The 16406-nt window shown below is 49.7% G+C and overlaps 1 protein-coding gene across 23 annotated transcripts in view; it reads right to left on the bottom strand.

Annotated features, from left to right (window-relative positions):
* The window catches only part of RBFOX3 (RNA binding fox-1 homolog 3), a 353230-nt gene that overhangs the window by 234454 nt on the left and 102370 nt on the right, over nucleotides 1–16406 (bottom strand). For 3 of the 23 annotated variants that reach the window (XM_048819331.2, XM_075119159.1, XM_075119158.1), the window contains one exon: nucleotides 14377–14553. The exons of the other annotated variants lie outside the window; for them this stretch is intronic. The gene's annotated coding sequence lies outside the window, so the exon portion shown is untranslated. Of the gene's footprint in view, nucleotides 1–14376; nucleotides 14554–16406 lie in introns of those variants that run through there. 23 annotated transcript variants of the gene reach the window in all.

Consider the following 16406-nt stretch of genomic DNA (forward strand, 5'->3'; position numbering starts at 1 on the left):
CATAGTGGCAGGTAAAGGTGCAAATGCCTAGAGACAAAGGGACACAGAGGAAAATAGGCAAGGGCAAGGCAATGTGCTGATATGTTTCGAACAGAGAGAACCCAGAATCTGCTGTTCAGAAGTGGAACTAGCGAGCTGCTCACCTGAAATTCCCCAGCCCATTTGCTGTACTGTTCCCAAACACTCCTGCTGGTTTTTGTCTTCTACAAACTCTTTGGAAAAAATCTACAAAACCTGATGCAGCCTCCCCTGCCCTGTCCCCTTCTCCCGCGTCCCAGTCAGACACCTTCCTAGCTTGCCTCTTCTAACCCCAGTCACCTGCCCCAGGTTTCTTCCCCTCACAATACAAACATGCCTTGTGCACCTCTTGTGCACCCCACTCCACCAATTAGCATCCTATCTCAACTCACTGAGCCTGCAGTCTGCAACCACCTGTTCCCCAGTTTTCCCTACCTTCCACCCCAGCCTGTGTGTCTCACCCAGCTGTTAGGTCTCTTCTTTCAGATTGTAAGCTCTTTGGGGCTGGGACCGTCATTTACCATGTTGGAGTGGCACCCAGCACAATGGGGCACCTCAATACATGTCTAATAAATATTAACTTATGAGACAGGGACTGCGTCTTCTCTCTAACTCTGTACAGAACCAAGCACAATGGGGCCTAAGGCACAATCAGCTGTGCACACAACCACCACCACCAGGCAGGCAAGTGTGCGCACTCACACTTCAACATCACACCCAGACACACATGTATGGTATAGGGCATACACTGACAGCCCATTCAGAATTAGTTTTAGCTTCTGAATTGGCAAAGATAACCAATCAGTGTTTTACAAATCAATATTCTCAGACATCAAGGAATGTTTTTGGGGCGTGGCTTGCGTGGGGGTGATAGGTGGGAGAAGTGAGGGATGTGTCATTGTGCAGTGAGCATGCGGCCTGAAAAGGTGAAGGGAACAGAATGCCCTTCCCAGCTGCAAAGCCAAGTTGTCTCAGTCCTGATCACAGGGTAAGGACTAGAAGCCGTTGGGAGGAGAGGGTTGATGCCCACTGAGTGGCTAGCAGGATTGCATGGTCAGGGTTCGTGCTGACTTAGGCTTGATTTGCCACCATCCTGTACTTTGTGTGTTTACTTACCCCTGTGCAGAGTGAGTGTAAAGAAGTTACCAAACCAAAATAGTACCATCTTACACCCATTTACCCCAGGAATAACCGACACTATCAGGCAGTTGAGATCCAAGCAGAAGGATTGCCCCTATGCTGGAGCTCATCTCAGTTCTGGATGACATGATATTTAAGGGCCAATATTTGCTGGAAACTAAATTTGAACATCTGGACAGCAAATAAGGAAAAAAATGCATTGGGAAGTTTGAGTTTAAATGTCTTCGCATGCTAATGCATACACCTCATTGCTGCCCGTGTGGGTAACAATCCCACAAAGAGCCCAAGGAGCCCTTCTCTGTGATCTCCGGGTGCATTTCTCAGCCTTATGCCCATAGGAGCAAGGGCAAGCTGCCCTAGACACTGGTACAGCTACCAGAAGGAACACCTGTTGTGAATAAAGGCTCTGGGAGCAGCTGCCATTCTGGCGCTTTGCTCCCAGGAGCCTTCGGGTTTAGTTTAGCCTGCTAGTGGGAGGACGGCAAGAGACTGCACTTAGCTCACTTCAAAAATAGATCAGACACTCTGCCATGGAGCCATTTTATTACAGCCGCCTCAGGTGTTTGGCTGGTGACACCTGTGAGAAAACTTTTCTGCCTGTATTTGTAAAGCCGGTGTGGAGAAGAATGGAGAAGGATAGCACAACCACCATTTTTCAGGAGAGCATCTCTCTCAGACATCCCCTCACGTTTTGCCTGTAGCACCAGAGATCTCTATTTTATGGTTCTATAACGAGAAATGGTGAAAATCAACTTGTTCATATATGTTAAGGACTCCTCATACAAGCTCCTTAGCTGGGCCCCATGCTCTGTGCCTGCTACTTCCCCTCCAGTTCTCTTTAGTACCTGCAGCCCTCACTACTGTGACCTCTCCAGGCCACTTTGCAGTTGGCTCTGTCCCTTACAGTTTGGGCACCACCCACCCACAGAGTTGGTGCTGAACTCCTACCAAAGGAACACTCTTCAAAAAGACACCAAGCAAACAGCAGTGGGCAGAACGGCAAGACAAACCATGAAACAAAGTCCTGCTTATGCTTCACCTTGCAGCAAGTGCCTCAGCATGGATACAAAAGCAGCTCCACAGCCCACAGCCTGAGGACCAGTGCTAGAAGTGGAGTCTTCCATGGCTGCAAGAGGGTGTGGTGAGGAAGATGCGGTTACAGCTGTGCACAGGGTTAAAGGGCACTGAGTGCAGAGTGACAAGCCAGGGGCAAGGCGGCTCCATTTTTGTGCTCAAAGCTCCTGTTGCTGATGCCACCTCGTGTCACCTTCAAATGTCAAGCTGAGTGGTTTCTAGGGTTCCCCCAACTCTGCTGCAGACCACACGACTGGCCGGGCAGGGGAAGTCCTCCAAGGCTCGGGACATGCCTTCTATTTCATGGGGGAGGCAAAGAGGGCTGGAGAGAACACGCAAGAAAGGCTTCTTAAAAATGGGTTCTTGGTGTTTCTGGCAATCTGTTTATTTTGCTGTTATTTCCTATCTTTGAAATGCTAATCAGGGAAGCCCCACACTCCTGAAAGGGCTTTGGATATGGAGCCCCTTTTTTGAGGGTAGGGGTGGGGGAGAAATGGGGAAGGCTCCTTAAAACCCTTGATCATCAGAGATAAGAAATACAGGGACATTTCATGTCATGAGGACAGTGGTTCCTTAGGCTGCAGGTGGGAAGGAAGAGTGGGTACAGAGCTCTAAACATTCCTGTGCCCAGAATTAAGATGGCTTTTTGCTGTATACAAACGCACCACTAGAGGGCATCACACACTTCACAGTCAAGATCCCTTTCCTCATCACCTCTGTCCCCCTTTCCCATGTCTGAGTCCCACTGCACTGTAACCAAACTGATCAGGACGGGTCACTCGGACCTACCTGAGCCCAAAGGTCTGGGAGGGTCCGAGGGGCCAAAGAAGCGCTTCATGTGCTCAGATTCAGACCTAGAGATATGGCAGGAAGCAGAGGTATCACAACAGCAAACCTGATGGCCTTAACTGACAGAAAAGTGACTAGAAGGTACTCCATCTCTCACCACCACGTCAGAATAGCTGCTGATTGTTTCCCGCTTTGTTCAGGTTCTTACACCACCACATCACTATGGAATCTGATCTTTTAATTGGACTTCTCTGCATACATGTAGTACCACACACCGTCACAGGCCACCACCCAATGGGGCTCCCCCTCCCAAACCTTCTAATATTTGAACTGATCCAGTCTGATGACCTAAGCCCTAGACCAATGGTTCTGAATTCCCCAGAGTCACCAGATGGAGCTGCGGGTGCCCTGGGCCCCTCCGGTCCAGCTTGAAACCTCCAGCCAATAGCAATGCTATCCACAGAATGCAGTGTGCCCATCTTCCATGACCAGTCCATGCGCTTATCCTGTGGGAGGGCAGCTCAGCACCACCGATGCTGCGTGCGTCACACTGAAGGATGCTGCCGCGGGAAAAGCACCTTGAGATAGGATTTTATAGAATTCTCCAACTTGGCCCTGAATGTGGCAGCTGATTTATTGTACCACATTCACCCTCCTTTTCCCCTCTCCACATCCCAACATGCAGTCGTGCCTCAAAGGGGGGGGGATTACTAGACCAGTTTCCAGCTCCACCAGAACTTAAGTAGTAATCAGCGTGGGGGTCACCTTTCTCTGGGCGAGGCTCCTCTCACTCGGCTCCTGCTGTCATGAATACTGGATACATACTTAGAAAAACAGAAAGACAGCTCAAGATTGGCATATTGATTGGGGACAGCACCAGCTAAATGGGAGGCTCAGCACTGTCTAGATGGGGGTTCAGCAGCACCGTCTGACTGTTGAACAGAAAAAACAATTGATTGGTGTCCAAAGACTCTTGGTGGGCTGCATGGGGAAGGAAAGCAGAAAGAATTAGTAAGAGAACAAGAAACAGAGCCTGAATCCATATGCAGGACACGCCACTAGAAAATCGCTGCTACTCACCTTCCCCTCACTCCCTGTTCATCAAGCCATTTTCTCCCTGCTGCCTCAGTGCTGACTGAGTTTGCAGCATGGTCACCAAATCTGTTTTGTCAGGTTGTGAAAATATCTGAGGAGGAAGCCGATCTCCCACTGCTGTTCCCCTCGCCAGGTGGGAGGGAAGGGCTGTAGAAGGCCTGGGAAATGCTGCCTCTGTCTCTCCCCCTTTACCTGGTTGCCCTGCTCACCCCAGGGAGGTGCCATTACAACAGCTGGGAGGGTCAGATCAAGGCTCTCACCTTTTTCAAGGGCCCAACCAGGCAAGGTTCTTTCTGCTGCGAAGGACCTTGGACTTGTGGGGATCACTGTAACTAGAGGAGGAGATGGAAATTCCAAAGCAGCTTCCTAGGGGCTGCTGGGGTGCAAAGGGCTGTTTGAGCCCGTCACTAGGAAACCTGCCCTTAAGCTCTACAGGAAGAATCCAATAAATGGGCCCTGGGGGCCAAGGCAGAAGTCATTGGCTACAAGGCCTTGCACAATGTCCCAACAACCTCATTAAGATGAGTCACTCCCACTCCAAAATCACAGCACACTAATGTGACTGGATTTGTCTTGGTCATAGGTCACAAGCTTAAGTGACAGACAGCCTTTGCGCTAGGAGACATGCGGTCACGAATCCACAGGGTTGGTGCCACGCCCCCAGCTTTGGAACAGTCTCTTGGAGGACCCCGACAGTGTGTCAGCCCCTTCCTTCAGGCAGGCCATGCAGCCGCATTGCCTCCTGAGACTGCACCTCTGGCTTCAGCCCTCCTTTTTCACACTGAGTTCCATTCAGCAATTCCCACTGAGCTAGACACCTGCTTAGAGACTTGGGTACTTTCAGCATTAATGCACCTCACCAGTTATTCACAGTGACACTCAAGCAGTGTTTTCAAAACAGTCAGGTTTATTAGTCACCTGCCACACAGTTCCGGACATCTTCAGGTTAGCACAGAGAAATGAAGGTTACAGCAAAGTCCATTCTGGTCAGCCCAGAGCACAGCCAAGCTGCAGGGAACTCCATTTTAAGTCTCTGGCCAGGACTAGACTACAAAATGATGTCGACCTAACTCATGTCAGCATATACCTACCGCAGTTATTAAATCGCTTGTGTGCGCACCCTTGGCTCCTGTGTCAGCTGTGCGCATTCTCATCAAGGGCACTTGTATCAATTGTACTGCCAGTCTGGGGCATCGTGGGACGGCTCCCGGATGCCAGTAACAGCCAACGGAAGCAATGCATGTCTATACTGACACTGCGTCGACCTAACTACATTAACTGTTACTCTATGCTGCTTGGGGAGGTGGTGTTACTAAATCAGCATGGAGAGGGACAGAGCTGAATTTAAGTGAAGACGCTTCCACAGCTAGATCGATGCAAGGCAGCCAAGGTTGACCTAACGGTGTAGTGTAGACCAGACCTGTCTCTCTTTCTGTCTGAACTCCTTAGTCAGTTCCCAGCTGATAGAGCAACCAGCTTCCTCCAGAAGCCAACACCTATCACCCCCACCTCACACCTCAGTCTATTGTTCTCAAAGTGGGGCCTTTCTTTGCTCAGCTTCCCTGCTGAGAGGTGGGGAAATCCATGAGTCATTACAGCATGCATTGTCTCTCTGGGTTGATTTCAACTAGTTCCTTAATGACTATTCTACCCTGACAAGAAGGTGACACACATATATGTCTCTCCAATTCTGCCCTGAGAGCAAGCTTAATCTGTTTTCCCCCACTGGGTAGGCATGCAACATATGGCGGAAACAGACGCATACACATAGGGGCATAAACATTTTTTTTAAAATTCCCATTTCAACACATAGGGCCTAATCACATCAGCCACACTATCAGATGCTCGTTCACCTGCACATCTACCAATGTGATATATGCCATCATGTGCCAGCAATGCCCCTCTGCCAGGTACATTGGGCAAACTGGACAGTCTCTATGTAAAAGAATAAATGGACATAAATCAGATGTCAAGAATTATAACATTCACAAACCAGTCGGAGAACACTTCAATCTCTCTGGTCACTCGATCTCTGACCTAAAAGTCGCTATATTACAACAAAAAGACTTAAAAAACAGACTCCAACGAGAGACTGCTGAATTGGAATTAATTTGCAAACTGGATACAATTAACTCAGGCTTGAACAGAGACTGGGAGTGGATGAGTTATTACACAAAGTAAAACTATTTCTCCATGTTTATTTCCCCCCCACAACTGTTCCTCAGACATTCTTTGCAAAAAGAAAAGGAGTACTTGTGGCACCTTAGAGACTACTCATGAAAGCTCATGCTCAAATAAATTGGTTAGTCTCTAAGGTGCCACAAGTCCTCCTTTTCTTTTTGCAAAGACAGACTAACACGGCTGTTACTCTGAAATCAGACATTCTTGTTAACTGCTGGAAATGGCCCACCTTGATTATCACTACAAAAGGTTTTCTCCCCCCCCGCCCCCCCTCCTGCTGGTAATAGCTCATCTTAAGTGATCACTCTCCTTACAGTGTGTATGATAACACCCATTTTTTCACGTTCTGTGTGTATATAAATCTCCTCACTGTATTTTCCACTGAATGCATCCGATGAAGTGAGCTGTAGCTCACAAAAGCTTATGCTCAAATAAATTGGTTAGTCTCTAAGATGCCACATTTCAGAGGAACAGCCGTGTTAGTCTGTATTCGCAAAAAGAAAAGGAATACTTGTGGCACCTTAGAGACTAACCAATTTATTTGAGCATGAGCTTTCGTGAGCTACAGCCGAGCTGTAGCTCACGAAAGCTCATGCTCAAATAAATTGGTTAGTCTCTAAGGTGCCACAAGTATTCCTTTTCTTTTTAAGATGCCACAAGTACTCCTTTTCTTTTCAACACACATGCCTACATCACAAAACCTGCCTACAGTATAAACTGAGTGCCTCATGGCAGAGACCAGCCCTCTTTGAATATCTAAATACTGCACATCATGGATGCTACCAGGGACAAATAATTCACACAGAGGCAGAATTTGCTCAAGAGATTCCTCAGGACTGGGAAAGCAGGTGGGGGGGCCTGCATGCCAGGACTCGGGCACACTGACAGAGCTGGCCGGGGGGGAGAGGTTGCCAGGACTAGAACAGAAGAGGGGGCTGCCTCAAAAGAGGAAAAACATTGTTAAACCAGCTTCCAGCTCCCCCAGGATTCAGGAATTTCTCTGTGTTTGGGCTCCCCTTTTCCCAGACAGAGAGAAGAGCATGGGCAGAGCCAGGAGAACCAGCCCACATTGTACCTGCCTCTAGCAAGGGCTCTTGATGTTTTGCTTTCACATGCACCACAACTGACTCACACTTTTAAAAGTAAAATGGGGGGGGGGGGACAGAAAAAATGCCTTCGTACCAAGCATCAGAGAAAGTGGGGGAGCCCCACGGGGAAGAGGAAAGTGCTTTCTATGTAATTCACCTTTTGTCATTTAATCACACCCCCGTGATGTCAGCAGCAAGGATCCATTGAATTGCTGGGTCACAGGCTTGTATGCTGGGAAATCTAGGGAATGCATGCTTGTTTGCTCCCCCTCACTAAACGCTAACCTGAGTCAGAAAACTTTCCCTCCCTGATCTGTTCTGCCCTGCCAAGGATAGGAGATTTCCTCTCCTCTGAAGGAGCTTATGAAGCAGTGGGAAAATGCCAGAGTTTCTTTTTAGAGAAATGTTAATGATGCCCAGAGAAGAGTTAATTATGTGTCACGGACACAATTTTGTGCCAGTCTCATACCACTACATGATCAAAGTCCCATGGCAGGGCAGCTATGTCTCATTTGGTCTGTGCGTATAAGTCTGGGGAGCAAGTGGCAGGAGTACGTGTGTCTCCTTTTACTACAGCACCGTAACTGGAGTTACGATAGGTCAGGCATAGGTGTCAGAGGGTATGAGTGGGCACAGGTATTTAACTAGGTTACTTAGCAATTCACTGACTACATCCATCCAAGAGCTCCAGGGATGAATTTCCCCCATAACACTGGGAAAACCTCAACAGCTTCAACATGCTTTTACCAGCCTGACAAATTCCCAGCTCTTAAATGTTTGGTGATCAAACTCTTTAGAGCTGCATGGACCAACAGGGAGCACAGCAACTGTCAAGGGATTAGATCAATGATTCATCTAGCATCCAAGGCCAATAGCAGATGTTTAGAGGAGGGTGTAAGACCCTATAATGGGCAATTATGCAACTACATACTGACAGAACTCTTCCCAAACTTCCCCCTTATCCTCAGGCAGTTAGTGATTGCCTTTTGTCCTGAAGCAGGATGGTAAATATCACAGGCTCATTTTATTCTAGTCAGACTAGGGACCGAATGGCTAGGCAGCAGTTCTGCAGAAAAGGACCTAGGGGTGACAGTGGACGAGAAGCTGGATATGAGTCAACAGTGTGCCCTTGTTGCCAAGAAGGCCAATGGCATTTTGGGATGTATAAGTAGGGGCATAGCCAGCAGATCAAGGGACATGATTGTTCCCCTCTATTCTACATTGGTGAGGCCTCATCTGGAGTACTGTGTCCAGTTTTGGGCCCCGCACTACAAGAACGATGTGGATAAATTGGAGAGAGTCCAGCGAAGGGCAACAAAAATGATTAGGGGTCTGGAACACATGACTTATGAGGAGAGGCTGAGGGAACTGGGATTGTTTAGTTTGCAGTAGAGAAGAATGAGGGGGGATTTGATAGCTGCTTTCAACGACCTCAGAGGTGGTTCCAAAGAGGATGGTTCTAGACTATTCTCAGTGGTGGAAGAGGACAGGACAAGGAGTAATGGTCTCAAGTTGCAGTGGGGGAGGTTTAGGCTGGATATTAGGAAAAACTTTTTCACTAGGAGGGTGGTGAAACACTGGAATGTGTTACCTAGGGAGGTGGTAGAATCTCCTTCCTTAGAAGTTTTTAAGGTCAGGCTTGACAAAGCCCTGGCTGGGATGATTTAATTGGGGATGGGTCCTGCTTTGAGCAGGGGGTTGGACTAGATGACCTCCTGAGGTCCCTTCCAACCCTGATATTCTATGATTCTATGAATATAACTGAGGATATTGTGATCATCCATATAAATAGCTCATCCTTTTTGAAATCCCATTAAGCTCTTTGCTTCAATAGTATCTTGTGGCATCAAGTTCCACAGACTAATTATGCTATAAAAACCATTGCTTCATCCCAGTTTAAATGTGTTGCTTTTCAATTTCACTGTTCTTCTATTATGACAGATGACAATCAGGAGCCCTCAGCTGGCCCGCTCTTATTTCCGGTAGATACTCTGAAATGAGTTGAGTAAAATTGAACGCAGTGCACTTGCCAACCGTAGAAGGGGGCTGAGGTGCTAGGCAGACACCTTGTTTTAATAAGATGGGAGAACAGAGGGAAAGTGCAAGTTAATCTGTCCCTCGTGACTACCAATGGGACACCATGCACCGCTGGCCAGGGCAGACAGCTCCAAGGAGCATGTAGCCCATGCACATTGTGCAAGTCACACTACACTAGTGGTTCTCAACCTGCAGGCCACTTGCAGCCCACTCAGCACACAGCTGCAGCCATTGTGACATCCACAGGGCCACAGAGGTAGTACTGCATGCAGACCACAATGGTAAATAGGTTGAGAACCACTGCACTACACAAACACACAGGCCTACAACTCTTGTACAGGCACTGGGTCAGCAGACAAGAGGGATTTACCAGAAGGTGGCGAGAGTTCAAAGGGGGGAATGCGGAGTCTCCCATTTACCCAAAGTTATTTCCTCATCCTCGTTGTGCATTGAAACTGTATGGTGATGACAACGCACCAAAAGCCACCTTCCCCCTCCTAGACGTGAGAACCTGCCACCACAAGCTGGTGCTCTGTATTCCATTCAGATCGCTCTTCGTTAGCTCGGCACAGAAATCGGAGCTGCTACTCAGACAGAAAGCCTCCATCCCATAATAAACAGCATGAACTATTTATAAACCTGAAAATGTCTTTATTATTATTATTTTTCCCCCAGAAAAATCTTACACAATACTGTTAACTACACCCCACCAAGGACTCGCAGGTCTGCAGCGCTGGTATCGCTTCCTCAGGCAGTGCCCAGTGGAACAGATGGCAGTGTGGGCGTTAGGTACCAGCCTCCTGGCAATATGAACATCTGTTACCGTTAGAAAATGCTAATTGCCGTCAATCAGGACGGCACCTACCCACATTTACATGCAAGCACAAAAAAATTACGCCTAAATTTCTCTGAGCACAACACTCACTGCATGCTAAGTAACTGGAGCAACTCAGATGCTGCAAGCCAGCCTGTTATGAGTGGCTACAGTTCAGATGTACCACGCCCAGGCTGGACTTACCCAGCTTACCCAGTGCAATGCAAATGGCTTGAGAGCTAGAAAGGAATGGTAGTCTCTTGCTCCCCTTTCCTCCTTCTGTATTTCTGGGATTTGAAATCACAACACCAACTGGCCCCACTCTTTCATTTCCAGTGCAAGCAGGAGCCATGTCTCTTTAAATTTCAGCATCCGGTGCACATCAGAGGAACGAATCCTGCTAAAATGCAGATTGAGGGAAGACACTAAAGCTTCTCTACAAGCTCTTCAGGATAACTGGGTATTCCTCTGTTGTCTGATTAAAACCCCCCTCTGCAGCTTCCCCCCCACCTGGCAATGGGCAGGGGCACATTCCTATTAGAATTTACACCCCCTCGTGCCAATTTGGTCCAGGAACTCTAAGACGTTTATTGTTGGTGTGGTTCTCTCCCTCCCCACACCAACTCCTTTTGGTTAAAAAATCAGATTTTTCCAACACGACACTGCAACACAAGTTCAAGCTACCTCAGAAGCGCTCTATTGCCTACTGCCAAGGGGTCCCAGGGAATGATGTCTAGTATGCCATATCTTTGAGTGCAAGATCTTTGGGGCAGGGACCATTTCATATTCTATGTTCAATAGAGAGTCAAGCACATTGTTGGCACTCAGATAATAATGGCCCTAGATATTTTTATGCAACTCAATCCTGACCTTTGGCAACCCCTGCTTTTCCAGGCTTATTAGATCTCCAAACACCTTCGGCTAATCCTCCATAGTCCTTCCCTGCAGTACCTCTTGCTATTGTAAAGCAGAGTGTCCTCAGCAGAGGCTGACAAAAACTCTCCAAAGCCTCTAAAAAGGGGGGCACTTGTACTAATGGGTTTGGGTCAACGGTGTATAACATCGAGATGATCTATTTCATTTGAGAGTTATTGGAATATAGAGCACTCACCCCTAGTCCTGCTCCTTCTACATTATCCACAATATAGGAACAAGGAGACTCAGCAAAATGTTACTATATCTCCAGAGAGCACACATAAGAACATAATGGCCCACTGGGTCAGAGCAAAGGTCCATCCAGCCCAGTGTCCTGTCTTCTAACAGTGGCCAGTGCCAGGTGCCCCAGAGGGAATGAACAGAACAGAATCCATCCCCTGTTGCCCATTCCCAGCTTCTGGCAAAGCATATCAAAGAACAAAAATGGCACCAACATGATTTATCAGCTCTGTCCCCAGAAGTTATATTAAGGGTCATATCTGACCTAATACTCTGTAATGTGGGAGGGGCCTTAGCTCTGCTAGCAGCTGTGGGAACCCTACAGAGAACTGCAGCTGAACTCTTGCCGGCTCACTGGAGCAGGTGTGGCACATCGGACTCCATCAGGAACATAAGGAGGTGGAAGTAGTCCTTTGGCCAAAGGAGCTAGGATTTGAGGCAGACAGCTTCTCAGGGAAGGAACCCAAGGCACAGCCACACCTAAGGAAAAGGCTTATGCAAGGCAAGGGGGCAGATTTTAGGTGTTTGCTTGGAAGTAGCTTTCTGCAAGCCAGATCTCAGGAAGGGTAATGCCTGGAGTGTACAGTAAGTGTGCAGCATTCATCTGGAGCTGAAAGGGGACCCCACCACCTTAAAATATGAAATAGCAGCATCCTCTGCATTTGCCTAGGACAGGGTATCAGCTATCAATCTGTGATCAAACCCATGCTCTAGTCTGGAATACTCCACCACCACCACCTTTGAGCAGCACTGGCTGGTCCCAGACTTAGCGTGCTCTTGCGCAGGCAGACATGTGTATGTTCCGGAGTGAAGTGAGTTAGTTCAGTCCACTTGTACCATTTGGTGAGCACACTTGGTTGTGGAAACCACACAGGCCCCAATTTACCTGGTGTCACTAACTCCAGCCCAAGGGATCAACAATTCAGTAAAAAAAAATCCAGCTCCCCCATGAGGCCTATAAGGGGATGTCTACACAGCAGAGAAAAACCCCACAGCTGGCCCAGGCCAGCTGACTTGGGCTTGTGGGGCTGTTTCATTGCTATGTAGACTTCTGGGCTTGGTCTGGAGCCCGGGCTCTGGGACCCTCCCACCTCACAGGGTGGACATACCCTTAGACACAGGAGTCAGCCCTGCCTCTGAGTTTCTGTAAACTCGTCAGGGCAGGGACTTGTTATTGTGGACTTTGCACAGTGCCAAATACCTTTCCCGGTGCGAAACAAGCATCACACGATAGTCACAGCATTAGCTTTTTGAAGACATCATAAACAAGTTACTTTGAAAGTTATCGGTGTTAAAATAGCTTACAAAATAGCTCATCTGGTAAGAAATTTACAAGTTAAAGCATCAGCAATCCCCTTCACACCATTACTGGGTGACCATGGAACTATAACCCACCTGTCAGCACTGGCTCCTGCTCCCAGTCCATGGGATCTCTCACCCCAAAGAGCAGAGGAGCTCTGGGTCTCCCGGGCAAAACAGATCCATGCTGCACAAGTCTTACAGCGCACGCCTACTGCTGAGGAAACACTGTCACTCCCTTGAGCCTTTGCGCAACCATGGCCTCACCTGCTACCGCACCGTGCACCATGTCCACATCGCCATCCACCACACACCCTAATTTCCAGCAGGAAAACAATGTGAAGCAGCTTCCACTCCCCATGCGGGGTTCAAGGGCTTACATGTCAGATCTCAGTGACTCCTGTTCTCTTGCCCCGCCCCTGGGATAACTGGTGAAACGGCGCGTGCCGAGTTCACACTGCTGTCCGAGTACGCCGGGCAGAGCGAGATGTGGCCCCTTCTCTCCCGACACTGCGGAGGCTGCAGAGATCCCCCCCTCTCTCTTCACCTGCATTTCCAGGAGCAAATCCCTCCACTTCTGGGGCAAAGAATCGCTCCTGTCGCCACGGGGTTGTGGAAGGGGGTGCAAGGGTACCCTCCCCGCAGGTGCTGAGGGGGCCGAAGGAGAATACCACTCTCTCTTCCAGCAGGCTCTAGACCCCTCCCCATCCATTTCCTGGAGGCCGGGGCTCTCTCTGCCCCCTGCTCACGGGCCCGCTGGTTCGCCCTGGCTTCCCCCACGCATCTGCCCTTGTCTCTGACGCTACCCCTCCCCCAAACTGGGCCAGGGCTGAGGCTCCCCTCCCCCCCGCTCTGACCAACTGCCACTTCCAACTGCCACGGAACCTTCAGGTGCCAACGTTCCACCTGCCGCAGTGCCGCTCCCGAGCTGATCCAGGAGAGGGGCGAGGAAGGGGGCTTAAAACGCGTATCTGCTCCCAAGCCATCACTCCTCCCTGCATCCTTCTGCTCTCGTCACGTCACTGGAACTCCCTAGCCAGGCTTGCGCGCCGCACAGGAGAGAAGTGCCTTCACAATGAGCCCCCCGGCTCAGAGGGGTGGGTTATCAGGACAGCGGGGCACCATCTCACTCGAGCCGTTGCACTTCCCCAGCAGGATGCTGGCGCTGTACAAGTGGGAGGTGATAGTAACCCTCGCAGCCCTATATGGCACTGGGAATTCATGCTTCCCCATGCTTCAAACGCTGGTCAGACAGAGGCGCCGCTATCGGAGAGCCAGTTCCTGTCTGGTGCGAAGCAAGTAGGGACCTTATTCTAGTTCCCAGTGCACAAGGGTCCTCTCCACAAAAGCTGTCAGCACAGTCAGCATTAGCCGGGCAGGGCCAACATGCACTGGCAGGGAGCAGTTTGCCCAGCCATTGCCAGCACTGTCCTGCTCTGGGGACAGACCAGGTGGGTGTACCCTGGTCTTCAGGGCCCTCCGCCTGGTACCACAGAAGGGTGCTTTTTTAAGAAAATGAAGTTACAGAGGGATATATATATATATATTTTTTAAATCTTCGCAACTGATTCAGAGCCTGGCTCTGCCCACCTGACTCACAAACCTGCTCCTTTGGCTCTGGTGAGACAGCTCATGTGAGCAAGGAAACATGGGCCAGTGCTTGCAGCTGCCATAATCTTAACTTACCTCTTCATCACTCCCTTCACTTGGGGCTTCCAGCTCAGCTAGCCGCACCACCCCGTGGAATCCACCGCGCCAGTTCAATGAGGTCACGTCCCACGGTGATGTCTTGCCCAATCATACACACTGCAGAAGCACCATCTCTAGCCTTTAGAGAAAGCCCAGTCTGGCCCAGAACTTCTCCTGAGAGAGAGAGAGATTGCCCCACAGGCTGGGGAAGTGGTGGTACAATGTTTGGGAGCTCTCAAGACATTTCCAAGAAGACCCTAAGCACACATGCATTATCTGGCTCTCATTATAGAACTGTAACATGTTGGGGGAGGCAGGTAAACACAATATATAGTTCATTCCCTTGTAACCATTACGTAATGGTTACCGGGCTTTGGCTCCTTCCCCTGGTCCACCCCACATCCCTCCTCAGGATTGGTTTCCTGACTAACTCCCACTGGTAAGAGCAGGTTGTAGCACGACGGCTTCCTGCTGCTCCAACCATTACTCAGCAAGTGAGGGAATCACTCCGTGCTCCAAGGTCACTCAAAAACACCATCTGTCCATGCACTGCATGCCGCTCCCCCAGAGAGTGTGCGAGAGAGAAATTATTCCAATACGCTGAAGGCCACCCTCCCCTTTCCCCCACCCTCCATTCTAGAGGCAGCCAACACAAAGTCAGTCCAACTGCAGTTACAGAGTGCTAGCTTGGTCCGGACTGGGGAGAGCCTGTGGATCTTGACACCAAGATAGCTGGTGAGCCTAAGGCAGCTACAACATCCCCTGGCCAATCTGCAACTCCCCATATAGCCCTCTGGCACTAGGTGTGCTGAGATCCCCCCCCTCCTATATCATCACCCAATTACAAAGTCGGAAGAAATAACAGTCCTCTGGCCCTGGGACAGGGCAGGTGCTACTCTCTGTGCTCATGAAGGAGAGTGCACAGTCTCGCCTCCTCACGCCCACCCTGAGAGCCTCCCCTCCAGCCCCTGCTGCTTCCAGGCAAAGGATAAACACAGGAGCCTCCACCCGACAAAGTCCCAAGACATCAAACAAAGGGGATGGAAAACCCCCTTTTACCATGCAGCTGAGCATAGCCCCAAGGAGCAGAGAGAGGCTCTTCGGGTACGTCTACACTGCAATGTAAACCCAGGGTTATTTGGACTCAAGTGAGCTCACTTTGCAAAAGGCTTGATTGGTTCGCTCTCCATTGCAAACCCAGGAGGCTCTCTGACTGTGTACTTGCAGACTGGTGATCAGAACAGAATGGGTTAATACAGACCTGAGCTGCTGCCGTTTGCAAAGTGGGGGTGGCTTCTGTTTTCAATAGAGCAGATCGCAGATTGTTGGGCTAGAGAGGACTAAGGAAATTGTCCCGTGGAATTGTGGGATACTTCCAGATGACTCCCGGGACCCGTGTCAAGCGGGGCTGCATCTACACTGCAAAGCAGTAGGGCTTGGACCTTGAGTCCTGGCTTAACTCGAGCTCAGAGCCTCCAGCCCTGCAGAGTCCTGGGATCTTGGGTCCGAGCCCTGGGTTAGCACAATTGCAGTGTAGACACAAGGGGGTTAGGCTCAAGCCCAGACTTATATTTCAGTGTAGATATACCCACAGTGTGCACAGCAGCTAGCCACCCCAACTCTAGAAGCAACAGCCCACCCACAGAGGCAGTCCAGGCCCACTGTTGTGCTGGAGAGACCACCTCATTGACATCAACACATGCCCCCTACCCACACCCTTGCCCAAAAGGAAGCACATTTGGTTGACAAACAACACTCTAGGAGAAGTGTTTCAAGTGAGCAGAGCTGCTGGGACGCAGACAGGCTGCCTCTAAATATGAATGCTCCAGCCAGACAGGTGCTGGGAAAAGCTCCAGGCCAAGAGGGGAGGGCAAGCATCTTGTTCAGACCCATCCTTTAGCTCTTGCCATGAGCGTTACACATTGCCAAAGACAAAATACATTCACAAAAGCCAAAATTCTGGCTCTCATGCACAGCCCGCTCCGCCAGGCTGGGGAGGGAGGAATGCCCCCCGAAACAGCCGAGTG

This window comes from Caretta caretta, chromosome 14 (assembly GCF_965140235.1).
Source record: "Caretta caretta isolate rCarCar2 chromosome 14, rCarCar1.hap1, whole genome shotgun sequence".
Lineage (NCBI taxonomy): Eukaryota > Metazoa > Chordata > Testudines > Cheloniidae > Caretta > Caretta caretta.